This window comes from Oncorhynchus mykiss, chromosome 8 (assembly GCF_057628025.1).
Source record: "Oncorhynchus mykiss isolate SJ-2025 chromosome 8, ASM5762802v1, whole genome shotgun sequence".
Classification (NCBI taxonomy): domain Eukaryota; kingdom Metazoa; phylum Chordata; class Actinopteri; order Salmoniformes; family Salmonidae; genus Oncorhynchus; species Oncorhynchus mykiss.
Window position 1 is genome coordinate 63507253 of NC_143029.1, and position 27819 is coordinate 63535071.

The 27819-nt window shown below is 41.1% G+C and overlaps 1 long non-coding RNA gene across 3 annotated transcripts; it reads left to right on the forward strand.

Moving 5' to 3' along the window:
* The first annotated feature begins 210 nt into the window (after positions 1-210).
* On the forward strand, positions 211-27819 carry LOC149982070 (uncharacterized). Of its 3 annotated transcripts, none has more exons than XR_016482549.1 (6): positions 211-414; positions 508-625; positions 775-1031; positions 1143-1595; positions 27202-27372; positions 27489-27819. It is a non-coding gene; the product is annotated as an uncharacterized LOC149982070 (long non-coding RNA). The 3 variants fall into 3 exon arrangements; XR_016482550.1 differs by having other exon boundaries at positions 1263-1595; XR_016482551.1 differs by lacking the exon at positions 775-1031 and having other exon boundaries at positions 215-414; positions 1263-1595; positions 27489-27817.

A 27819-nucleotide genomic window follows, 5' to 3' on the forward strand; every position in this document is an offset into this window, starting at 1 on the left:
ATCACCATCATCACCATTCTTCATTTTGAGCCGTTATTAAATGGGTATTATGTCATATACTGAGCGGTAGGTTGCCAGTTCTAATCCCCGGATCTGGTAACGGGTTCAGATCCTGACTACAATTCCTTACCTTTGGACCCTTGAGCAAGGCCCTTAACCCCACAACATGCTCTCCATCCAGCGGCACTGCACTGCCACGACCCTGTGTTTCCTCTCAATTGTGTGTGTGAGATGTGCTATCTGGGGGAGTGTAACATGGACAATACAGTTGTATAGGGAGGAGCCACGAAGACCCTGTTCAAACTGTACATATGATTACAGGATACATATTTTAGTTAGTTCGTTGGTCAACATGCAGTAGATTCATGATGATGTTACTTGGTTTGATCTGGATGTTCTCTACATTTTGTACAGGTGAGGATTACGAAATGTTTTAAGTGAGCCCGTATTGGTAATGGAAATTAAGATTGACACCCAATTGATTATGTTTCTATATTTTCTTTACAGAATTAATTGCTGGGGAGCACATTACTGCTGTACAACATGAAGTCATCAGTACAGAGGGAAAACCTGTGATTCTGAGATGCTCATATGATGCAAGCTGGAATTATCCTCTGCTTTACTGGTACAGGCATTATGATTACCAGGCTCCTCACTTTCTACTGTATAAAGGTGCCAGATCAAGCACGAGGGAACATATCCCTGATAAAAGATATACATCCAAAACATCTCAGACTACAACTGAACTGATCATAACACATCTAACCCTGGCAGACACAGCTCTCTACTACTGTGCTCTCAGAGACTGTTATTATGAGAATTGTTATGCCCAGTGATAGAATGTGGCTAAGACGCTGTACAAAAACCTGCAGATCAAAAATGCTTTGATGAACCGACGATCAAATTTGAACATCAAACCACAATTTGATATTATAATGGCAGAGGTTGAGATCAGAGAACTGTGGTCACACCTGTGCTGTGTGTAATAAGCAGGTCGTCTAGTGTTTCTCTGTCTTCCTATTCAATGCACTGTGAGAAATATGTATTCTTCACTTTTCAATCAGTAGTCTTCAATTACAATTTTTTAAGTGGTTGGAAAAGAACTTGGGATTTTGACAGTGTAATAATGTTGTTTCTTATAGTTGGCTCTCCTCACAAGTCACACAGGGTAACAGAGTTAAGCTCTCCGGTAACTATACAGTAAAGGTGAATTATCTCCAGAAAGTACCCTGGGTGAGCATCCCAATTCCTCCTCCTCACAGACACTGCAAATCTACGTGTAGTGGAAGCTACTCATCCATACCCAAGAATGACTGCTAAACTGATCAATGAGAGAACCTGTGTGGACCTGGAGCTCCATACAGGTTGTTGTAGTGATAGACACCACTGTGCCCTGGAGCCCACAGCAACAGGAAACCTGCCAACACTGTTCAGGAACGGCTATCTATTCAAGAGGAGGAGCTAAGCTAAGCAGACCACATGGGGATATCATTTAGTTTGTTACAGGGGAGAGGTACCTCAGTGTTACTGAGAGAGCTGCTGAACTTCAATCATCATGTTCCTCTATCCACTTTTATTCATTTCTGCACTTGTTGGTGAGTTTTCTCAATGTTCATTATAGCCACTGTTCAAACAAGGTTCAAAATTAAAGAGTAACACTGTGGGGTGGCAGGTAGCTTAGCAGTTAGAGTGTTGGGCCAGTAACTGAAAGGTTGCGGAGTCGAATCCCTGAGCTGACAAGGTTGTTCTGCCTCTGGTCAAGGCAGTTAACCCACTGTTCCCCCGGGAGGCTGTTATTGTAAATAAGAATATGGTCTTGACAAGAAAAAGGTCCAATTCACACACATCCCTGATCATGCCTCTGATCTGGCAGACTCACCCAACACAAATGCTTTGTTTGTACATTACATTGGAGTGTGCCCCTAAACTGTAAATTATAATAATTGTGCTGTTTGCTTAACATAAGTAATCTGAAATTATATATATATTTTTTTTACTTTTGATACTTAAGTATATTTTAGCAATTACATTTACTTTTGATACTTAAAGTATATATTACAAATACATACTTTTAGACTTTTACTCAAGTAGTATTTTACTGGGAGAATTTCACTTGAGTCATGTTCTACTAATTTTCCATTTCTTTACTTTTACTCAAGAATGACATTTGGGTACTTTTTCCACCACTGTCACCATGTAGACAATGATGCAGGGGGTGCCTCTTGATTTGGTTCATAAAATAAACCTCTCACTCCTGCCTGGAGTTAATCAAGTAGAAAACGGTCTGCCTCATAATCCTGCTTATCCTAATGTGCTTCATTATTTGTGCCAACTGAAGCTAGGGTTAGCGTTAATACCAGGGTTATGGTCAATTCAGTAGGTAGACAAGTATCCCGGTTTCAACTGACTGATTTCCTTATATGAACTGTAACTTAGTAAAAGCTTTTAAATTGTTGTATATTGCATTTATCATTTTGTTCAGTGTATAAAATAATTACAAATTGTGAATACAAGAAGCACAAACATAATATGCAATTGTGACAAGAAGGGTTTAAACATTATGAATGTATATTCTGTTTGGTGGGGGGAATTATTCTACAACACAGACACCTGTAGTGGTGACATGCTGAATTCGTCATTTAAAAGAATAGGAGCAAATTGATGTTTCTTTACTGACACCTACTTTTTTTACATTTATTTAACTAGGCAAGTCAGTTAAGAACAAATTCTTATTTTTCACTAGGAACAGGGGGTTAACTGCCTTGTTCAGGGGCAGAACAAGAGACTTGTACCTTGTCAACTCAGGGACTCGATCTTACAACCTTTCGGTTACTAGTCCAACGCTCTAGCCACTAGGCTAGCCTGCCGCCTCTATTGTCTCTCACTAGTAAAAAAATGTGAATAAAGAATACACCCTCCATCTAGGAAAGTTTACAAGCTGAACATGTCACGTTCGTTGAAATGAGCGGACCAAGGCGCAGCGTGCATAGAGTTCCACATGTTTATTAAAATGAAACTCAACAACAAAAACAACAAAAGAGATGTAAAGACAAGAGTGCTCACAGGCACTACATAAAAACAAGATCCCACAACCTAAGGTGGAAAAAAGGCTGCCTAAGTATGATGCCCAAACAGAGACAACGATAGACTCTGATTGGGAACCATACCAGGCCAACAAAGAAATAGAAAAACTAGATTGCCCACCATAGTCACACCCTTACCTAACCAAATAGAGAATTAAAGGGATCTCTAAGGTCAGAGAGTGACATAACAAGCCTTATCGGAATAATTAGTTAAGGGATCTGTGGTCCGTAATACGCAAGGCTGAGTAAATATTTTTACAGTGTAAATACAGGAATACAAGAGAACAGTGTAAGAAGGAATTTAAGAAAAAAACAGTATGTGTTTGTTAAAAGACTGCACCTATTTAAACGGAGATATCAGAGAGGGCAGTTATTACACCTTGAGGAGATACAGACAAGAAATCCTGAACAGTTTTGGAGCCAAATAAACAAGTTAGGTCCAAAACGACAAAAGAAAATTCCAATAGAAGTCAGGGAAGAGCAGGGCGGGGCTGACCTCTGATATTACACAGATATTTAAGGAGTGGGAGAAGGGGTTTGCTTGTTTGTTTTCAGTTAACGAAAATGTGGCATATTTTGAGGAAGAATTTTAAAAAGACATATGTTCCCTGAGAGCTAAATACAATGTTAGAAACCTTTTACATATTTAACCCATATTTAAATGAGGAGTTGTCTGTGGCAGAAGTTAAAAAGGTGATTGACGCTGAAAAAAATGGGAAAGCGTTTGGCATTGTTGAAGTGCCTAATGAGGTTTTAAAATCCCCCCAAATGAATTGACATCCTATATGATTTGCTCCAAAATTGTTTTGAGTATAGTATACTGCCATCCACTCAGTATAAGTCTATAGTGAATCCCATTCCCAAATCTTCAAAAAATTACCCGAGAGTGACACTGAACTATAAAGGCACAAGTTTATTAGATACGGTTTATACATTATATTGATCCATCCTCAACAATATGCTATTTACATTTTTGGAGGACCAAAACATTCTGGTGGAAGAACCAAATGGTTTTCGTAAATACAGAGCCTGTATAGATGTCTCAGTGTCACACCAGCTCCCCTCTTCCCCACCTGCGCTGGAGAACGCCAGGCTCCCCAGCAATGCACACTACTGCCACCATCATTACGCACACCTACCTTCCCCCCGTCAGGCGCATCAGCAATTATTGGACTCACCTGGACTCAATCACCTCTGTCATTACCTTCCCTATATATGTCTGGTTCCCCGCTCTGTTCCCTACTTTAGTATTGATTGTCGTATGTCCTTGTTTACCCGTGTGCCGACGCTGTGCCTATCTTGTTACCTGTCTGTTCCCGATTAAATGTTGACTCACAGTACATGCTTTTCATTTTCGGTGTCGGTCTTTACACTCGGTCTGTACAATAATTAGAAATAGATTACATGAAGAGAAGCCTACTTTTGCATGTTTCATTGATTTCCAGAAAGCTTTTGATTTTGTTAGTAGGGATCTTTTTAGCATACAGTTTGTTAAAGACAGGGATTGATGGGAAATTTGATCAGGCAATCCAATCTCTTTACAAAGTACCAATTGCGTGTGTGCATGTTAATGAATATCGTACAGATTGGTTTCCCACACCCTTTGTTTGCTTTGTTTATACATGATTTGGCAAAAGAAATGAAACAGTTCAATATTGGAGTAAGATATTATGATGAAATGCTAAGAATCCTGTTATATCCTGATGATATTATTTTGATGGTAGAAACTGAACAAGACCTGTAGAACATGTTATTATGTGCAGTCAATTGGTCTAAAAAATGGAGACTCATGATTAACCAGACAAAAACACAGATAATGCATTTTAGAAAACCAGCTACTAAGAGAAGTGTTTTAAGTTTTGTTTTGTTGAAGACACTCGAGGTTACTAGCATTTATAAATATTTGGGTATTTTTATTGACGAACATATTACCTTTCTATACGGAACATCTGCCCTGGCCGACTCAGCAAGTAGAGATCTTGGGGGAGTTATAGGAAAAACAAAAAACACTCAAAAATATTGGTTATGTTACGTATTCCAAACTGTATCAGACATGCGTGTGTCCTGTTCTGGACTATTCAGTAGGAGTGTGGGGTGCGGAGAGGTATTTTAAAAACAAACATGTTTATAACAGAGCAGCAGTACGTTACATTTTAGGTGTTCACAGGTTAGCACCTATACTTGCAATAACAGGGAACATGGGCTGGGAACCCTGTGAGGTGAGATGGGAGGCGTGTATGTTGAGACTTTGGAATAGACTGTTGGATATGCCAACTGCCAGAATAGCTAGTCATGTTTTTCAATGGGATCTATCCATAGGGGGAAACTGAAATGTTTGACCTTTTTCAACAGTCTGACTGTGAACATCTGTACAAAAACCAAATTAAGTGAGACATAAACATGATTAAAAAACAACTGTTGATGCAAAATGAAACAAATGGGTGGAGGAGATTAATCATAAACAAAAATTGAGAACATTTTTGTTTAATTAAGTGTGAATTTGCGTGTGAGCGATATATCATGTATAACCTACCTAAAAGCAAGAGATCACTATGTGCACAGGTAAGATCAGGGATATTGCCTCTACGTATTGAAACAGATCCGATCAGGGATATTGCCTCTGCGTATTGAAACAAGTCAGATCAGGGGTATTGCCTCTGTGTATTGAAACAGGTAAGATCAGGCATATTGCCTCTGCGTATTGAAACAGCTATGGTCAGGGATATTACCTCTGAGTATTGAAACAGGTAAGATCAGGGATATTGTCTCTGCGTATTGAAACAGGTAATATCAGGGATATTGTCTCTGCGTACTGAAACAGGTAAGATCGGGGATATTGCCTCTGCGAATTTAACATCTGCTAACCATGTGTACTGTATGTGACAATTTTTCTTTGATTTGATTTGATTTGAAATACACTGGGGAACATAAACGACACCTGGAGGGGGTGGAGACAATCACAAGGACAGGTGAATCAGATCAGGGTGTGACAGTCTGGGCTTTGACAAGGCCATTCCAAGACATTTAAATGTTCCCTTTAAACCACTCAAGTGTTGCTTTAGCAGTATGCTTAGGGTTATTGTCCTGCTGCAAGGTGAACCTCCGTCCCAGTCTCAAATCTCTGGAAGACTGAAACTTGTTTCCCTCAAGAATTTTCCTTTATTTTCTGCCATCCATGATTCCTTCAATTCTGTCCAGTTTCCCAGTCCCTGCCGGTGAAAAACATCCCCACAGTATGATGCTGCCACCACCATGCTTCACTGTTGGGATGGTGTTCTCAGGGTGATGAGAGGTGTTGGGTTTGCACCAGACATAGCGCTTCCTTGATGGTCAAAAAGCTACATTTTTGACTCATCTGACCAGAGTAGCTTCTTCCATATGTTTGGGGAGTTTCCCGCATGCCTTTTGGCGAACACCAAACAAGTTATTATTTTTTTCTACTTCTTGTGACTAGCAATCCCGGATCCGGGAGCGTAATCATAGCCTCAAATGAATTAGCATAACGCAGCGGACATAAATATCCCTAGAAAATGTTCCTATTCATGAAAATCACAAATGAAATATATTGAGACACAGCTTAGCCGTTTGTTCATCACACTGTCATCTCAGATTTTCAAAATATGCTTTACAGCCAACGCTAGACAAGCATTTGTGGAAGTTTATCATGGCATAATGCTATGCTAGGCTCTACTGGCAGCAGGCAACATTTTCACGAAAATAAGAAAAGCAATCAAATTAAATAATTTACCTTTGAAGAACTTCGGATGTTTTCACTCAGGAGACTCCCAGTTAGATAGCAAATGTTCCTTTTTTACAAAAATATTATATTATTTTTGTAGGCGAAATAGCTCCCGTTTGTTCATCATGCTTGGCTGAGAAATCGACCGGAAAATGCTATCACTACAACGCCAAACTTTTTTCCAAATTAGCTCCATAATATCAACAGAAACATGGCAAACGTTGTTTAGAATCAATCCTCAAGGTGTTTTTAACATATCTATTCGATAATATATCCGTTGAGGCAATTGGTTTCTCATAAGAAGCGATTGGAAAAATGGCTACCTCAGTGTTTTACGCAAGATTTTCTGCGGGGGACATCATGTGACCACTTGCTAAATGTGGTCCCTTACGGCTATTTATCAACAGAAATGCGTAAAAAGACATCACAATGCTGTAGACACCTTGGGGAATACGAAGAAAACGTATGCTCATTCGTAGCTCATTCACAGCCATATAAGGAGTCATTGGCATGAGGCGGTTTCAAAAAATGCGGCACTTCCTGTTTGGATTTTTATCTGGGTTTCGCCTGTTTTGGAAACGTCAGAGTGTTTTCTATCCAAAGCTGTCAATTATATGCATAGTCGAGCATCTTTTCGTGACAAAATATCTTGATTAAAACGGGAACGTTTTTTATCCAAAAATTAAAATACTGCCCCCTAGTCATAAAAGGTTAACCTTTCTAGGGCAGGCATTGCGCTAGCGGAACCCCTCAACAACATTCCGCTGAAAAAGCGGAAAGTGCGCAAAATTCAAAAATATTTTTTTGAAATATGTGACTTTCACACATTAATGCTCACCTGTGCAAGAAGATCCAGATCAAACCAAGTAATATCATTATTCATCTTTCATCTACTGTATGTTGACCAACTAATTAACTAAAATATGTGTATCATGTAATCATATGTACAGTTTGAACAGTAGCTCCTCCCAAAGCACCTTTTTTGCCCATCTTTTCAACAGAAATGTGTCTTCTGCTCTCGTTACTCAACTCCCCTAGATAGCACATTTCACACACACACAATTGAGAGGAGCACAGGGTCGTGGCAGTGCAGCACCGTTGGATGGAGAGCATGTTGTTGGGTTAAAGGCCTTGCTCAATGGCCCAACGGTAGGGAATTGTAGTCAGGATCAGAACCCTCCAGTTACCAGATCCAGGGATTAGAACTGGCAACCTACTGCCCAGTTTATGTCGTAAAACACATTCAATGCTGGCACTTAATGAAGTGTGATGGTGGTGGTGATAAAGGTTTGGTATACAAAGAATGTTCAGTCATTCTCAACCTCGACAAGATGGAACTGCTCTTTCTCCCTGGGAAGGCCTGCCCAGTCAAAGACCTCTCCATCACGGTTAACCTCTTGAGTGTAGGGGGCAGTATTTTGATGTTCGGATGAAACACATACCCAAATGAAACTGCCTATATCTCAGGCCCAGAATCTAGAATATAAATATAATTGTCAGATTATGATAGAAAACACTAAAGTTTCCACAACTGTCAAAATATTGTCTGTGAGTATAACAGAACTGATATTAAAGGTGAAAACCTGAGGAAAATCCAACCCGGAAGTGTTGATTTTCCTGAAAGCTCTCTGTTCCATAGCCTGCCTTTGCTCCATTTAAAGGGATATCAACCAGATTCCTTTCCTATGGCTTACACATGGTGTGAACAGTCTTTAGACATAGTTTCAGGTTTTTATTTTGAAAAATGAGCGAGAAAAATCACATTGCGTCATTGTATGGCTGGGTGCCAGCAGCGTTTTGCATGCGCCAACAGAGTGGAGCAGACATTTCTCTCTCTCTCCTATTGAAGAAGCTACAGTCCCGGTTGAAATATTATCGATTATATATTTTGTAAAAACAACCTGAGGCTTGATTATAAAAAACATTTGACATGTTTCTACGAACATTACGGATACTATTTAGAATTTTTGTCTGCAATGTTGTGACCGCTCGAGCCTGTGGATTTCTGAACATAACGCACCAACCAAATGGAGGTATTTTGGATATAAAAATAATCTTTATGGAACAAAAGGAACATTTATTGTGTAACTGGAGGTCTCGTGAGTGCAAACATCTGAAGATCATCAAAGGAAAGCGATTCATTTTATTGCTTTTCTGACTTTCCTGACCAATCTACTTGGCTGCTAGCTGTTTGTAATATTTTGTCTACTGAGAGAGATGTCCTTACATAAACGCTTGGTATGCTTTCGCCGAAAAGATTTTTGGAAATATGACACGCCAGGTGGATTAACAACAAGCTAAGCTGTGTTTTGCTATATTGCACTTGTGATTTCATGAAAATTAAATATTTTTTATAATTCAAATTGAATTTGGTGCTCTGCGATTCAGCGGAAGTTGAGGAAAATGATTCCGCTAAAGGGATCGGTGCACCAGGAAGTTAACCTTTTGTGACTAGGAGGCAGTATTTTCATTTTTGGAAAAAAAACGTTCCCATAGTAAACGAGATATTTTGTCAGGACAAGATGCTAGAATATGCATATAATTGACAGCTTAGGATAGAAAACACTCTAAAGTTTCCAAAACTGTAAAAATATTGTCTGTGAGTATAACAGAACTGATGTTGCAGGCGAAAGCCTGAGAAAAATACAATCCGGAAATGTTTTGAAAGCGCTGCATTCCAATGCGTCCCTATTGAGCAGTGAATTGGCTATTAACCAGATTACTCTTTCTCCGTATTCCCAAAGGTGTCTACAGCATTGTGACGTAGTTTTACGCATTTATGTTGAAGAATACCCGTAGGCGGAACTGGTCACCTTGAGGATTGATTATAAACAACGTTTGCCATGTTTCTGTCGATATTATGGAGCTAATTTGGAATATTTGTCGGCGTTTCGTGACCACAATTTCCGGTCGATTTCTCCGCCAAACGTGAAGAACAAACTTTCTCTCTGCAGAAAACTCTCAGCAGCAAGCACTGCAGCAACATAATTAATTAACCAAGGCAGAGATATGATCTGGTATTTTTATGTTCCACATGGAGAACTCTCTGATACTGGTTCTCATTCTAGCCTCAGGTAAACAATATTTAATATCATGTTTTATATCATGGTATGACTTTTACTTTGTTAATATATCATTACTGTTAATACATTTCCACCCCAATTTCTACAGCACGTAGATTTTACACTTTGTTAAAATTTTACTATTCTTTCTTTACAGGACAGATTTATGGGGATCACATTACTCCTGTAAATAATGAAGTGATCAGTACAGAGGGAGAACTTGTGACTCTGAGATGCTCATATGATACAAGCTATGAAAATATTTGGCTTTACTGGTACCGGCATTATCCTAAACAGGCTCCTCAGTTTCTACTGTATAAAGGTGCTAGATCATGGAGCAGTGAACATATCTCTGATAAGAGATATAAACCCACAACGTCCCGGACATCAACTGAACTGGTCATAACAAGCCTAACCCTGGCAGACACAGCTCTCTACTACTGTGCTCGCAGAGATGATACACAGTGATGTGTATAATGTGTATAAGACGTTGTACAAAAAAATGCAGACCAAAAGTGCTTTGATGAAGTAGAAATCATAATTAAGTATCAACCACATTTGATGTCATAATGTCAGAGGTTGAGATCAGAGAACTGTGGTCACACCTGTGCTGTGTTCAATCACCAGGTGGCCAAGTGATTCTCTGTCTTCATATTCAACACACTGTGAGAAAGATGTCTTCTTCACTCTTCAATCAGTATTCTCAATTGTTCTGATATTGGATGGATAAACACTTGGTCATTTTAAAGTGCAACAATATTGTTGTTTGTAGTTACACCTCACAATCCTGACTGGCTTGGTGGTACAGTATGAAAGTCAACCTGAGGGGGACAACCTAACAAAGCACACACACCCCTGAATCAGAGGATTCCATACAGACAGACACCTCCCCATGGTCTACTACTGCATGTAATACAGAACAACATGAAGCATCAACAGTAGGACAGAGGGTGTTAAAGCTTCTTATGGCAGGGGGCAGTATTGAGTAGCTTGGATGAATAAGGTGCCCAGAGTAAACTGCCTGCTACTCAGTCCCAGTTCATATTATTAGTTCACTGCTCAAAAAAATAAAAGGAACACTAAAATAACACATCCTAGATCTGAATGAATTAAATATTCTTATTAAATACCTTTTTTTTATATAGTTGAATTTGCTGACAAGAAAATCAAACAAAAATTATCAATGGAAATCAAATGTATCAACCCATGGAGGTGTGGATTTGGAGTCACACTCAAAATTAAAGTGGAAAACCACACTACAGGCTGATCCAACTTTGATGTAATGTCCATAAAACAAGTCAAAATGAGGCTCAGTAGTGTGTGTGGCCTCCACGTGCCTGCATGACCTCCCTACAACGCCTGGGCATGCTCCTGATGAGGTGGCGGATGGACTCCTGAGGGATCTCCTCCCAGACCTGGACTAAAGCATTCGCCAACTCCTGGACAGGTGGATGGAGCGAGACATGATGTCCCAGATGTGCTCAATTGGATTCAGGTCTGGGGAACGGACGGGCCAGTCCATAGCATCAATGCCTTCCTCTTGCAGGAACTGCTGACACACTCCAGCCACATGAGGTCTAGCATTGTCTTGCATTAGGAGGAACCCAGGGCCAACTGCACCAGCATATGGTCTCACAAGGGGTCTGAGGATCTCATCTCGGTACCTAATGGCAGTCAGGCTACCTCTGGCGAGCACATGGAGGGCTGTGCGGCCCCCCAAAGAAATGTCACCCCACACCATGACTGAACCACCGCCAAACCGGTCATGCTGGAGGATGTTACAGGCAGCAGAACATTCTCCACGGCATCTCCAGACTGTCACGTCTGTCACATGTGCTCAGTGTGAACCTGCTTTCATCTGTGAAGAGCACAGGGCACCAGTGGCGAGTTTGCCAATCTTGGTGTTCTCTGGCAAATGCACATGCACATTTGTGGCCTGCCTGATGTTATTTTGCAGGGCTCTGGCAGTGCTCCTCCTGCTCCTCCTTGCACAAAGGCGGAGGTAGCGGTCCTGCTGCTGGGTTGTTGCCCTCCTATAGCCTCCTCCACGTCTCCTGATGTACTGGCCTGTCTCCTGGTAGCGCCTCCATGCTCTGGACACTACGCTGACAGACACAGCAAACCTTCTTGCCACAGCTCGCATTGATGTGCCATCCTACCTGAGCCACTTGTGTGGGTTGTAGACTCTGTCTCATGCTACCACTAGAGTGAAAGCACCGCCAGCATTCAAAAGTGACCAAAACATCAGCCAGGAAGCATAGGAACTGAGAAGTGGTCTGTGGTCCCCTCTTGCAGAACCACTCCTTTATTGGCGGTGTCTTGCTAATTGCCTGTAATTTCTACCTGTTGTCTATTTTATTTGCACAACAGCATGTGAAATTTATTGTCAGTCAGTGTTGCTTTCTAAGTGGACAGTTTGATTTCACAGAAGTGTGATTGACTTGGAGTTACATTATGTTGTTTAAGTGTTCCCTTTATTTTTTTGAGCAGTGTATACTTGGATATAAAACATTCTAAAGTGTCTAAAACTGTTTGAATGATGTCTGTGAGTATAACAGAACTAATATGCCAGGCAAAAACCTGAGAAAAAATCCAACCAGAAAGTGGGAAATCTGAGGTTGGTTGTTTTTCAACTCATTCCCTATTGAAGAATCCGTGGGATATTGGTCATGTTGCACTTCCTAAGGCTTCCACTACATGTCAACAGTCTTTAGAACCTTGTTTTATGCTTCTACTGTGAAGTGGGGCCAAATGAGAGGGGAATGAGTCCAGTATCTGGCAGAGAGCCACGAGCTGGCCACACTCATTCACGTGAGAGCGACCTGCGTTCCATTGCAATTCTACAGAGAAAGGAATTCTCCGGTTGGAACATTATTGAAGATTTATGATAAAAACATCCTAAAGATTGATTCTATACATCGTTTGACATGTTTCTACAGACTGCGTAATTGCGCACCCAACTCACTCAGGATTTTCACTATATCACATTTGACATTGTCCGTGAACTAGAGTTAACCTTTTGTGTGTAGGGGGCAGTATTTTTGTTTTTGGCTAAAAAACGTCTCGTTTTGAAACTGCCTATTTCTCAGCTCCAGAAACTATAATATGCATATAATTAGAAAACACTCTAAAGTTTCCAAAACTGTAAAAATATTGTCTGTGAGTATAACAGAACTGATGTTGCAGGCGAAAGCCTGAGAAAAATACAATCCGGAAATGTTTTGAAAGCGCTGCATTCCAATGCGTCCCTATTGAGCAGTGAATTGGCTATTAACCAGATTACTCTTTCTCCGTATTCCCAAAGGTGTCTACAGCATTGTGACGTAGTTTTACGCATTTATGTTGAAGAATACCCGTAGGCGGAACTGGTCACCTTGAGGATTGATTATAAACAACGTTTGCCATGTTTCTGTCGATATTATGGAGCTAATTTGGAATATTTGTCGGCGTTTCGTGACCACAATTTCCGGTCGATTTCTCCGCCAAACGTGAAGAACAAACTTTCTCTCTGCAGAAAACTCTCAGCAGCAAGCACTGCAGCAACATAATTAATTAACCAAGGCAGAGATATGATCTGGTATTTTTATGTTCCACATGGAGAACTCTCTGATACTGGTTCTCATTCTAGCCTCAGGTAAACAATATTTAATATCATGTTTTATATCATGGTATGACTTTTACTTTGTTAATATATCATTACTGTTAATACATTTCCACCCCAATTTCTACAGCACGTAGATTTTACACTTTGTTAAAATTTTACTATTCTTTCTTTACAGGACAGAATTATGGGGATCACATTAGTCCTGTAAATAATGAAGTGATCAGTACAGAGGGAGAACTTGTGACTCTGAGATGCTCATATGATACAAGCTATGAAAATATTTGGCTTTACTGGTACCGGCATTATCCTAAACAGGCTCCTCAGTTTCTACTGTATAAAGGTGCTAGATCATGGAGCAGTGAACATATCTCTGATAAGAGATATAAACCCACAACGTCCCGGACATCAACTGAACTGGTCATAACAAGCCTAACCCTGGCAGACACAGCTCTCTACTACTGTGCTCGCAGAGATGATACACAGTGATGTGTATAATGTGTATAAGACGTTGTACAAAAAAATGCAGACCAAAAGTGCTTTGATGAAGTAGAAATCATAATTAAGTATCAACCACATTTGATGTCATAATGTCAGAGGTTGAGATCAGAGAACTGTGGTCACACCTGTGCTGTGTTCAATCACCAGGTGGCCAAGTGATTCTCTGTCTTCATATTCAACACACTGTGAGAAAGATGTCTTCTTCACTCTTCAATCAGTATTCTCAATTGTTCTGATATTGGATGGATAAACACTTGGTCATTTTAAAGTGCAACAATATTGTTGTTTGTAGTTACACCTCACAATCCTGACTGGCTTGGTGGTACAGTATGAAAGTCAACCTGAGGGGGACAACCTAACAAAGCACACACACCCCTGAATCAGAGGATTCCATACAGACAGACACCTCCCCATGGTCTACTACTGCATGTAATACAGAACAACATGAAGCATCAACAGTAGGACAGAGGGTGTTAAAGCTTCTTATGGCAGGGGGCAGTATTGAGTAGCTTGGATGAATAAGGTGCCCAGAGTAAACTGCCTGCTACTCAGTCCCAGTTCATATTATTAGTTCACTGCTCAAAAAAATAAAAGGAACACTAAAATAACACATCCTAGATCTGAATGAATTAAATATTCTTATTAAATACCTTTTTTTTATATAGTTGAATTTGCTGACAAGAAAATCAAACAAAAATTATCAATGGAAATCAAATGTATCAACCCATGGAGGTGTGGATTTGGAGTCACACTCAAAATTAAAGTGGAAAACCACACTACAGGCTGATCCAACTTTGATGTAATGTCCATAAAACAAGTCAAAATGAGGCTCAGTAGTGTGTGTGGCCTCCACGTGCCTGCATGACCTCCCTACAATGCCTGGGCATGCTCCTGATGAGGTGGCGGATGGACTCCTGAGGGATCTCCTCCCAGACCTGGACTAAAGCATTCGCCAACTCCTGGACAGGTGGATGGAGCGAGACATGATGTCCCAGATGTGCTCAATTGGATTCAGGTCTGGGGAACGGACGGGCCAGTCCATAGCATCAATGCCTTCCTCTTGCAGGAACTGCTGACACACTCCAGCCACATGAGGTCTAGCATTGTCTTGCATTAGGAGGAACCCAGGGCCAACTGCACCAGCATATGGTCTCACAAGGGGTCTGAGGATCTCATCTCGGTACCTAATGGCAGTCAGGCTACCTCTGGCGAGCACATGGAGGGCTGTGCGGCCCCCCAAAGAAATGTCACCCCACACCATGACTGAACCACCGCCAAACCGGTCATGCTGGAGGATGTTACAGGCAGCAGAACATTCTCCACGGCATCTCCAGACTGTCACGTCTGTCACATGTGCTCAGTGTGAACCTGCTTTCATCTGTGAAGAGCACAGGGCACCAGTGGCGAGTTTGCCAATCTTGGTGTTCTCTGGCAAATGCACATGCACATTTGTGGCCTGCCTGATGTTATTTTGCAGGGCTCTGGCAGTGCTCCTCCTGCTCCTCCTTGCACAAAGGCGGAGGTAGCGGTCCTGCTGCTGGATTGTTGCCCTCCTATGGCCTCCTCCACGTCTCCTGATGTACTGGCCTGTCTCCTGGTAGCGCCTTCATGCTCTGGACACTACGCTGACAGACACAGCAAACCTTCTTGCCACAGCTCGCATTGATGTGCCATCCTACCTGAGCCACTTGTGTGGGTTGTAGACTCTGTCTCATGCTACCACTAGAGTGAAAGCACCGCCAGCATTCAAAAGTGACCAAAACATCAGCCAGGAAGCATAGGAACTGAGAAGTGGTCTGTGGTCCCCTCTTGCAGAACCACTCCTTTATTGGGGGTGTCTTGCTAATTGCCTGTAATTTCTACCTGTTGTCTATTTTATTTGCACAACAGCATGTGAAATTTATTGTCAGTCAGTGTTGCTTTCTAAGTGGACAGTTTGATTTCACAGAAGTGTGATTGACTTGGAGTTACATTATGTTGTTTAAGTGTTCCCTTTATTTTTTTGAGCAGTGTATACTTGGATATAAAACATTCTAAAGTGTCTAAAACTGTTTGAATGATGTCTGTGAGTATAACAGAACTAATATGCCAGGCAAAAACCTGAGAAAAAATCCAACCAGAAAGTGGGAAATCTGAGGTTGGTTGTTTTTCAACTCATTCCCTATTGAAGAATCCGTGGGATATTGGTCATGTTGCACTTCCTAAGGCTTCCACTACATGTCAACAGTCTTTAGAACCTTGTTTTATGCTTCTACTGTGAAGTGGGGCCAAATGAGAGGGGAATGAGTCCAGTATCTGGCAGAGAGCCACGAGCTGGCCACACTCATTCACGTGAGAGCGACCTGCGTTCCATTGCAATTCTACAGACAAAGGAATTCTCCGGTTGGAACATTATTGAAGATTTATGATAAAAACATCCTAAAGATTGATTCTATACATCGTTTGACATGTTTCTACAGACTGCGTAATTGCGCACCCAACTCACTCAGGATTTTCACTATATCACATTTGACATTGTCCGTGAACTAGAGTTAACCTTTTGTGTGTAGGGGGCAGTATTTTTGTTTTTGGCTAAAAAACGTCTCGTTTTGAAACTGCCTATTTCTCAGCTCCAGAAACTATAATATGCATATAATTAGAAAACACTCTAAAGTTTCCAAAACTGTAAAAATATTGTCTGTGAGTATAACAGAACTGATGTTGCAGGCGAAAGCCTGAGGAAAATACAATCAGGAAGTGCCTCTTATTTTGAAACCTCTGTGTTCCTATGCATGCTTTCCTCCATTTAAAGGGATATCAACCAGATTCCTTTTTCTATGGCTTCCCTAAGGTGTCAACAGTATTTATACATAGTTTCAGGTTCCATTGCAATTCTACAGACAAAGGAATTCTCCGGTTGGAACATTATTGAAGATTTATGATAAAAACATCCTAAAGATTGATTCTATACATCGTTTGACATGTTTCTACGGACTGTAACGGAACTTTTTGACATTTAGTCTGCAACTGGTGAACGCGCGACGTGAGTTTGGATTTGTTTACCAAATGCGCTAAAAAAAAGAAGCTATTTTGACATCAATTTTGGACTTTATCGAACAAAACAAAGATTTATTGTCGAAACTGGGATTCCTGGGAGTGCATTCTGATCAAAGGTAAGTGAATATTTATAATGTTATTTCTGACTTCTGTTGACTTCACAATATGGCAGATATCTTTTTGGCTTGTTTGGGCTCTGAGCGCCGTACTCAGATTATTGCATGGTTTGCTTTTTCCGTTAAAAAAATTGAAATCTGACACAGCAAAGCATTAAGGAGAAGTGTATCTAAAATTCCATGTATAACACTTGTATCTTTGATCAACGTTTATTATGAGTATTTCTGTAAATTGATGTGGCTCTCTGCAAAATTAACGGATGTTTTTGGAACTACTGAACATAACGAGCCAATGTATACTGAGATTTGTTGATATAAATATGAACTTTATCGAACAAAACATACATGTATTGTGTAAAAATGGCTGTGTTTTTATGTGACTTGGCAGTGACCTAACATAATCGTTTGTGGTGCTTTCGCCGTAAAGCCTATTTGAAATCGGACACTGTGGTGGGATTAACAAGAAGTGTATCTTTAAAATGGTGTGAAATACTTGTATGTTTGAGGAATTTTAATTATGGGATTTCTGTTGTTTTGAATTTGGCGCCCTGCACTTTCACTGGCTGTTGTCATATCGATTCCGTTAGCGGCATCTCAGCCCAAAGAAGTTAAAGCTCTGTGATAGATAGATCAGCATTGTTCTGCTCCTTACCTTTTCCACTTCAAACTGACCAACTAGTCATGAGAAATTGGCTGATCCTGCATGTTCTGCCTACATGCTGCTTTGGTATATCATCACTCTGTTCATCTGTCTCTTTCTGTGCATTTGTTCATTTTATTTACATACATTATTATTAAATGTTGTGAAGATATATTTATCTTTCTTTTCAGGGTGCAGAGCAGAAGAGAATGTAACACAGCCAACAGAAGATGTAATGGCCGTAGAAGGACAACCAGCAACACTGACTTGTCTATTCATTACAACTGATCAATCACCAAAATCTCATCTGGTACAAACAACTAGCAAATAGCAACCCCATGTTTACGCTGTGAAGGGATTTTCACCGGAGACACTACTACTGATTTCACAGTAAAATCAGTCCCCTTGACTATCCAGAGGTTGCAGCTGTCTGACTCTGCATTGTACTGCTGTGCTCTGAGGCGTACTGCTGTGCTCTGAGGCCTACTGTGACAACAGGAGATACAACCTCGTTAGAAAATCTTTTTGGTGCACGTGTGTCCATAGAAACATATAGTACTGATGAAAAGTTGGGACCAAAGCACAGAATGTATTGCAATATACTTGATGTACAGTAGCAGACCTGAATTAGATACTCATTCAACCTCCAGCTGTGTACCCCCTCTAGCACCAGGGTCAGTGCACTCTCAAATGTTGTTTTTGCCATCATTGTAAGCCTGCCACACACACACTATATGATACATTTATTAAACATAAGAATGAGTGTTTGTCACAACCCGGCTCGTGGGAAGTGACAAAGAGCTCTTATAGGACAAGGGCACAAATAATAATAATCAATAATTTTGCACTTTATATCACCATCTTACATATAAAACCTGATTTGTTCATCAATTGTGAATAGCTCACAACAGGTTAATGAGAAGGGTATGCTTGAAAGGATGCACATACGTTACTCTGCAGTGTTGGGTTGTATTGGAGAGAGTCTCAGTCTTAAATAATTTCCCACACACAGTCTGTGCCTGTATTTAGTTTTAATGCTAGTGAGGGCCGAGAATCCACTCTCACATAGGTACGTGTTTGCAAAGGGCATCAGCGTGATTTGCCAAGGCAGGATCCTCTGAGCGCAGCCAAAACCAGAAATCTGGCAGTGGCTTCTGATTAAATAACATTTTCACAGAACTGCTTGTTGCAATTTCGATGAGGGTCTCTTGTTCAGATATCGTTAAGTAGACTGGAGACAGGGCACGAAAGGGATAACGAATCCAGTAGTTTGTGTCATCCATTTTGGGAAAGTACCTGCGTAATTGCGCACCCAACTCACTCAGGATTTTCACTATATCACATTTGACATTGTCCGTGAACTAGAGTTAACCTTTTGTGTGTAGGGGGCAGTATTTTTGTTTTTGGCTAAAAAACGTACCGTTTTGAAACTGCCTATTTCTCAGCTCCAGAAACTAGAATATGCATATAATTAGAAAACACTCTAAAGTTTCCAAAACTGTAAAAATATTGTCTGTGAGTATAACAGAACTGATATTGCAGGCGAAAGCCTGAGGAAAATACAATCAGGAAGTGCCTCTTATTTTGAAACCTCTGTGTTCCTATGCATGCTTTCCTCCATTTAAAGGGATATCAACCAGATTCCTTTTTCTATGGCTTCCCTAAGGTGTCAACAGTATTTATACATAGTTTCAGGCTTTTATTTTGAGAAATGAGCGTGAAGGATCACATTGCGTAAGTGAATAGGCGGGGGCTCTCAGAGTGAGTTTGTGCGCATTGTTCCTCCCGCTGTTACTGAAAAACCTACACACACACACTTATCGAATATATGTTTTAAAAACAACATGAAGATTGATTATAAAAAAACGTTTGACATGTTTCTGTGGACATCATGGATATTATTTACCCTACCCGACACCCTAGACCCGCTCCAATTTGCTTACCGCCCAAATAGGTCCACAGACGATGCAATCTCTACCACACTGCACACTGCCCTAACCCATCTGGACAAGAGGAATACCTATGTGAGAATGCTGTTCATCGCTGACAGCTCGGCATTCAACACCATAGTACCCTCCAAGCTCGTCATCAAGCTCGAGACCCTGGGTCTCGACCCCGCCCTGTGCAACTGGGTACTGGACTTCCTGACGGGCCGCCCCCAGGTGGTGAGGGTAGGCAACAACATCTCCACCCCGCTGATCGTCAACACTGGGGCCCCACAAGGGTGCGTTCTGAGCCCTCTCCTGTACTCCCTGTTCACCCACGACTGCGTGGCCACGCACGCCTCCAACTCAATCATCAAGTTTGCGGACGACACAACAGTGGTAGGCTTGATTACCACCAACGACGAGACGGCCTACAGGGAGGAGGTGAGGTCCCTCGGAGTGTGGTGTCAGGAAAATAACCTGACACTCAACGTCAACAAAACTAAGGAGATGATTGTGGACTTCAGGAAACAGCAGAGGGAACACCCCCCTGTCCACATCGATGGAACAGTAGTGGAAAGGGAGGAAACTTTAAAGTTCCCTGGCATACACATCACAGACAAACTGAATTGGTCCACTCACACAGACAGCATCGTGAAGAAGGCGTAGCAGCGCCTCTTCAACCTCAGGAGGCTGAAGAAATTTGATTTGTCACCAAAAGCACTCACAAACTTCTACAGATGCACAATCGAGAGCATCCTGGCGGGCTGTATCACCGCCTGGTACGGCAACTGCTCCGCCCACAACCGTAAGGCTCTCCAGAGGGTAGTGAGGTCTGCACAACGCATCACCGGGGGCAAACTACCTGCCCTCCAGGACACCTACACCACCCGATATTACAGGAAGGCCATAAAGATCATCAAGGACATCAACCACCCGAGCCACTGCCTGTTCACCCCGCTATCATCCAGAAGGCGAGGTCAGTACAGGTGCATCAAAGCTGGGACCGAGAGACTGAAAAACAGCTTCTATCTCAAGGCCATCAGACTGTTAAACAGCAACCACTAACATTGAGTGGCTGCTGCCAACACACTGACACTGACTCAACTCCAGCCACTTTAATAATGGGAATTGATGGGAAATGATGTAAATATATCACTAGCCACTTTAAACAATGCTACCTTATATAATGTTACTTACCCTACATTATTCATCTCATATGCATACGTATATACTGTACTCTATATCATCGACTGCATCCTTATGTAATACATGTATCACTAGCCACTTTAACTATGCCACTTTGTTTACATACTCACCTCATGTATATACTGTACTCGATACCATCTACTGTATCCTGCCTATGCTGCTCTGTACCATCACTCATTCATATATCCTTATGTACATATTCTTTATCCCCTTACACTGTGTATAAGACAGTAGTTTTGGAATTGTTAGTTAGATTACTTGTTGGTTATTACTGCATTGTCGGAACTAGAAGCACAAGCATTTCGCTACACTCGCATTAACATCTGCTAACCATACCTCTGCGTTGTCGTGACCGCTCTTTCCTGTGGATTTCTGAACATAACGCGACAAACAAACGTTCGTATTTTGGGTATAAAAATAATCTTTATGGAACAAAAGGAACATTTGTTGTGTAACTGGGAGTCTCGTGAGTGAAAACATTCGAAGATCATCAAAGGTAATCGATTTTTTGATTGCTTTTCTGATTTTCGTGACCTAGCTACTTAATGCTTAGTGTACATAAAGCTATGCTATGCTATCGATAAACTTACACAAACGCTTGGATTGCTTTCGCTGTAAAGCATAATTTCAAAATCTGAGACGACAGGTGGATTAACAAAAGGCTAAACTGTGTTTTCCTATATTGCACTTCTGATTTCATGAATATTAATATTTTTTAGCAATATTATTTGACTGTTGCGCTATGCTATTCAACAGTTGCTGATGACAATTATCCCGCTACCGGGATTCCAAATTATATCCATAATGTCCACATAAACATGTCAAATGTTTTTTATAATCAATCCTCAGGGTGTTTTTCAAATATCTATTCGATAATATAACAATGGGGTAACAATGGCCCCCTTTCTCTTTTGCGCACAACTCACTCTGAGAGCCCCCACCTATCCATTTACGCAATGTGGTCGTTCACGCTCATTCTTCAAAATAAAAGCCTGAAACTATGTCTGAAGACTGTTGACACCTTGAGGAAGCGATAGGAAAATGAATCTGGTTGATATCTCTTTAAATGGAGCAATGGGAGGCTATGGAACCTTGAGTTTTCAAAATAGAAGCCACTTCCTGGTTTGATTTTTCTCAGGGTTTCGCCTGCAATATCAGTTATGTTATACTCACAGACAATATTTTGACAGTTTTGGAAACTGTGTGGAGTGTTTTCTATCATAATCTGTCAATTATATGCATATTCTAGCATCTGGTCCTGAGAAATAGGCTGTTTACTTTGGGAACGTTATTTTTCCAAACATAAAAATAGTGCCCCTAGCTTCAAGAGGTTAAATATTCACTTACTTAAAAAAAAGGATCCCATCCACAAAAACCAAGATGGCATAGCAGTTCAGACATCTTTTGTCCTCGTCTTGTCGTGCCCTGTATATATATTTACAACTTTTTTTGCATATATTTTTATATATATTTTTTTATTTTCCAGAAACTCATCTTCAAAACACTCTCCTGCAACCCGCCTCACCAATTTATATTTATAAAAAAATATATATATTATTTACCGCAAATCTGTAATCCTCCATAGAAACTAACCAGAAGCTAACCAGAAGCTAGCCAGAAGCTAATCCAGAAGCTAGCCAGAAGCTAATCAGAAGCTAATCAGAAGCTAGTTAGCTTCTTTACTGGCTAATCGTTAGTATTCAGCTAACCACGTTTTGTGGTCATCAGCTATCCTTTAGCTCGAAAATCTATCGCCAGTTTTGTACGGCGCGGCTCGGAACGGAACATACCGAACCTATTTTTCTCTCCATGTCCCTGGATTTCAACCGCTAACTCTGGACATTCATACCTGGATCTCGCAGCTAGCTAGCTGCTATCCGTGTGACTACCGGCTTTCACCGATTCCGCAGCAAACATCAATTATTCCGGAGCTAGCCAGCTGAAGAATTCCATCAATCACTCCTGGGCTACAATCACCTATCCGGACCCATTTTACTGCCAAAGCGGAGCACCACCGGGCATTCACAACTGGACTACCGACGTTATCTACCCGAAGGAGTTATCCGGCTGGCTCCTCCATCGCGACGTTACCTGAACGCCCATCTGTGGTCCACTAATCGTTAGCTGTCTTATCGGCTGCTATCTGAATAGACCTATCGGACAATTTTTTGTATTATTATTTTTTTTATTTTTTATTATTGGGCCTCTATAACTATATCTATTGTTTTTTTGTGTGATTTGGATTCATCCCCTCTACCACACGGAACCCCACTAATCCTACCGACGGAAACGCACGAGGTGGCTAATAACAGACCTCCATCCTATGCTAGCTTGCTGCCGATGGCCCGGCTAGCTGTCTAAATCGCTGTGACCCCAACCAACCTCTCTACTCACTGGACCCTTTTGATCACTCGACTAAGCATTTCTCTCCTTAATGTCAATATGCCTTGTCCATTGCTGTTCTGGTTAGTGTTTATTGGCTTATTTCACTGAAGAGCCTCTAGTCCTGCTCACCATACCTTATCCAACCTATTAGTTCCACCACCCACGCATGTGATGACATCTCCTGGTTTCAATTATGTTTCTAGAGACAATATCTCTCTCTTCATCACTCAATACCTAGGTTTACCTCCACTGTATTCACATCATACCATACCTTTGTCTGTACATTATACCTTGAAGCTATTTTATCGCCCCCAGAAACCTCCTTTTACTCTCTGTTCCAGACGTTCTAGACGCCCAATTCTTATTGCTTTTAGCCGTACCCTTATCCTACTCCTCCTCTGTTCCTCTGCCGATGTAGAGATGAATCCAGGCCCTGCAGTGCCTAGCTCCACTCCTATTCCCAAGGCGCTCTCTTTTGATGACTTCTGTAACCGTAATAGCCTTGGTTTCATGCATGTTAACATTAGAAGCCCCCTCCCTAAGTTTGTTCTATTCACTGCTTTAGCACACTCTGCCAACCCGGATGTTCTAGCTGTGTCTGAATCCTGGCTTAGGAAGACCACCAAAAATTCTGACATTTTCATCCCAAACTACAACATTTTCAGACAAGATAGAACTGCCAAAGGGGGCGGTGTTGCAATCTACTGCAAAGATAGCCTGCAGAGCTCTGTCCTACTATCCAGGTCTGTACCCAAACAATTTGAACTTCTACTTTTAAAAATCCACCTCTCTAAAAACAAGTCTCTCACCGCTGCCACCTGCTATAGACCACCCTCTGCCCCCAGCTGTGCTCTGGACACCATATGTGAACTGATTGCCCCCCATCTATCTTCAGAGCTCGTGCTGCTAGGCGACCTAAACTGGAACATGCTTAACACCCCAGCCATCCAACAATCTAAGCATGATGCCCTCAATCTCACACAAATTATCAATGAACCTACCAGGTACCTCCCCAAAGCCTTAAACACGGGCACCCTCATAGATATCATCCTAACCAACTTGCCCTCTAAATACACCTCTGCTGTCTTCAACCAAGATCTCAGCGATCACTGCCTCATTGACTGCATCCGTAATGGGTCAGCGGTCAAACGACCTCCACTCATCACTGTCAAACGCTCCGTGAAACACTTCAGCGAGCAGGCCTTTCTAATTGACCTGGCCGGGGTATCCTGGAAGGATATTGATCTCATCCCGTCAGTAGAGGATGCCTGTTTTTTTTTTTAAATGCCTTCCTTACCATCTTAAATAAGCATGCCCCATTCAAGAAATTTAGAACCAGGAACAGATATAGCCCTTGGTTCTTCCCAGACCTGACTGCCCTTACCAAAAGGCTAAGCTTGTGTTTGAATATATTTATTTAATTTCATTTGCGATTTTCATGAATAGGAAAAGTTTATAGGGGTATTTATGTCCGTTGCGTTATGCTAATGCATTTGAGGCTATGATTACGCTCCCGGATACGGGTTTGCTCGTCGCAACTGGTTATTAACCAACACAAAAACATAATATGGCGCTCATCCCCATTTCTCCTTCTCCCAAATCCAATCAGCCGATGTTCTGAAAGAGCTGCAAAATATGGACCCCTACAAATCAGCCGGGCTAGACAATCTGGACCCTTTCATTCTGAAATTATCTGCCGAAATTGTTGCCACCCCCATTACTAGCCTGTTCAACCTCTCTTTCGTGTCGTCTGAGATTCCCAAAGATTGGAAAGCAGCTGCGGTCATCCCCCTCTTCAAAGGGGGTGGCACACTTGACCCAAACTGCTACAGACCTATATCTATCCTACCCTGCCTTTCTAAGGTCTTCGAAAGCCAAGTCAACAAACAGATTACCGACCATTTCGAATCTCACCATACCTTCTCTGCTATGCAATCTGGTTTCAGAGCTGGTCATGGGTTCCTATTAAATATCCAATGGCAAAGACAATATAGTGAACAGATGGGGGGGAATAAAATAAATCTGAACAGTTAGTCATCAAGGTTTTGCCTGCTACATAAGTTCTGTTATACTCACAGACATTATTCAAACAGTTTTAGAAACTTCAGACTGTTTTCTATCCAAATCTATGAATAATATGCATATCTTATATTCTTGGCATGAGTAGCAGGAAGTTGAAATTCTGCCCCCTAGCTTTAAGAGGTTAAAACAAGTCAAAATACGTTTCTACTTAATCCTCAGGTACCCTAAAATGTATTTAAACTATAATATTTCATATGGAAATAAGTATGTTCAGTTGGAAAGCGATATTAGCAGGTGCGCGTCCTCTTCATCGCACGCACAGACTGATTTCCAATTCTGAGTCCCAGTACTAAAACTAAAAAATGATTTATCTTTTGGGAAGAAACAAGCCTGAAACCTTGAACAAATACTACTGACATCCAGTAGAAGCCATAGGAATTGCATACTGGGAGCTGGATTAAACTTTTTTCTCTTTACGTTCTAATGAAAGAGCAAGGGCTCTCAAAAAACAACAGTTCTGGTTTGTTTTTCTTAGGATTTTCTCCTACCATATTTATTGTTTTATAGTCTCCTACATTATTTTAACATTTCTACAAATTTTCTTTCCAATGGTTCCAATTATATGCATATCCTTCAGAGCCTGAGCAACAGGCAGTTTACTTTGGGCACGTCAGGCTGAAATGGAGAAAGATAGACCCTAGCACTAACAAGATTTGTTACAGTAATCCACTCATTCCACTTGCAGAGAAAGGAATCTGAAAATCTACCCCTAAACTTTGTTTCAACAAGTCAAAATATGTTTGTATTTACTCCTTAGACACCCTAAAATGTAATCAAACTATAATATATATTTTGGAAAGAAGTATGTTCAATAGGAAACCGATTTTAGCAGGTGCGCAACTTCATCATGGTGCGCGATGACACGGATTCTGAAGACTGTGTCCTCATACAAAACCCTTATTTCTTATTCGTTTTTGAAGTTACAATCCTGAAACTTTGAACATAGACTGCTGACACCCTGTGGAAGCCAGGGAGCTATTTTACAATATATTTTAAAATATATTTCTAAGAGGATGGTCTCTCCACCCCAAAAAAACATTCTGTTTGGTTTTTCTTTGGATTTTCTCCTACCATTCTATAGTGTGATATTCTCCTACATTATTTTAACATTTCTACAAACGTCAAAGTGTTTTCTTTCAAATGGTACCAATAATATGCATATCCTGGCTTCAGGGCCTGAGCTACAGGCAGTTTGCTTTGGCATGTCATTCAGGCGGAAATGGAGAAAAAGGGGTCTGAGCCCTAAGAAGTTTTAAGCTCGTGTCAATACTTTGCCCCATGATAACCAGTGCATTTCTGTATGTTGTAAAAGTGTTACATGGTTTCTGCCCATTACATTGCATAGTGCAGAAAATACACAAGAATTCAGGGGACTTGCTTTAACAAAGTTAACCATTTTCATTGTAGTGTCCAAATTGTTTTTCAAGCTGTCAGGCATTCCCTTGGCAGCAAGAGTCTCTCGGTGGATGCTGCAGTGTACCCAAGTAGTGTCTGCTTGCACCACTCCACTATGTCTCCCTGTCATGGCTTTTGTGCCATCAGTACAGATACCAACACATCTTGACCAGCATATCCATTTGATGTCACAAAGCTGTCCTGCACTTTAAAAATATCTTCTCCTGTTGTCCTGGTTTGAGATGGTTTGCAGAAGAGGTTGTCTTCCTTAATTGCTCCCCCCCCCCCCATAAATGTAACAGACATATACCAGAAGCTGTGCCAGGCCCGCCACGTCTGTTGACTAATCCAGCTGTAACGCATAGAAATCACTATATTGATGAAGTAATATTGACATTTTTATACAATCTTACCTCTCTCTGAACAGGCTCCTCCTTCATGCCTGTCAGTTGATGGTGATATACAGGCTGAGATGGACATGGAAGAGAGAGAGAGGATCTCTACCTCTGACTGTAACTCACAGTCACTCTCAGTGTGTTCTGTATAACCATGGTACTCTGTCTGATCATCTGGCTGGTTCTTGCTGTATTCTGATTCGGTATTATGGAACCTTTTCTCTCATTGGTTTATCTCATATTTAACTAATTGTTGCTAAATTTTTCTAATTTATAATTCATCCTCTTATAATTCATTCAAGTCTTACTTCCCCCCCAGAGTTCAGAGGAGACAATGTTCAACAGCAACCAAGAGGTGTGATTACTACTGAAGGAGGACTGGTTCCACTGAGTTGTCAATATAACACCAGTGCTACAAATGCTTATCTATATAGGTACAAACAATAAGCAAATAACTTCCTAAGCATATGCTGAGACATTATTATTTTGGGTCTGGAGACAATGCTGGAGGGTTGAAGGAGAGATTCAATGCAAGTCGAAATACCAAGACACAATCCGTCCCCTTGACGATCCAGAGGGTTCAGCTGTCTGACTCTGCTGTGTACTACTGTGCTCTGATGCCCACAGTGACAACAGGATATACAGCCCCC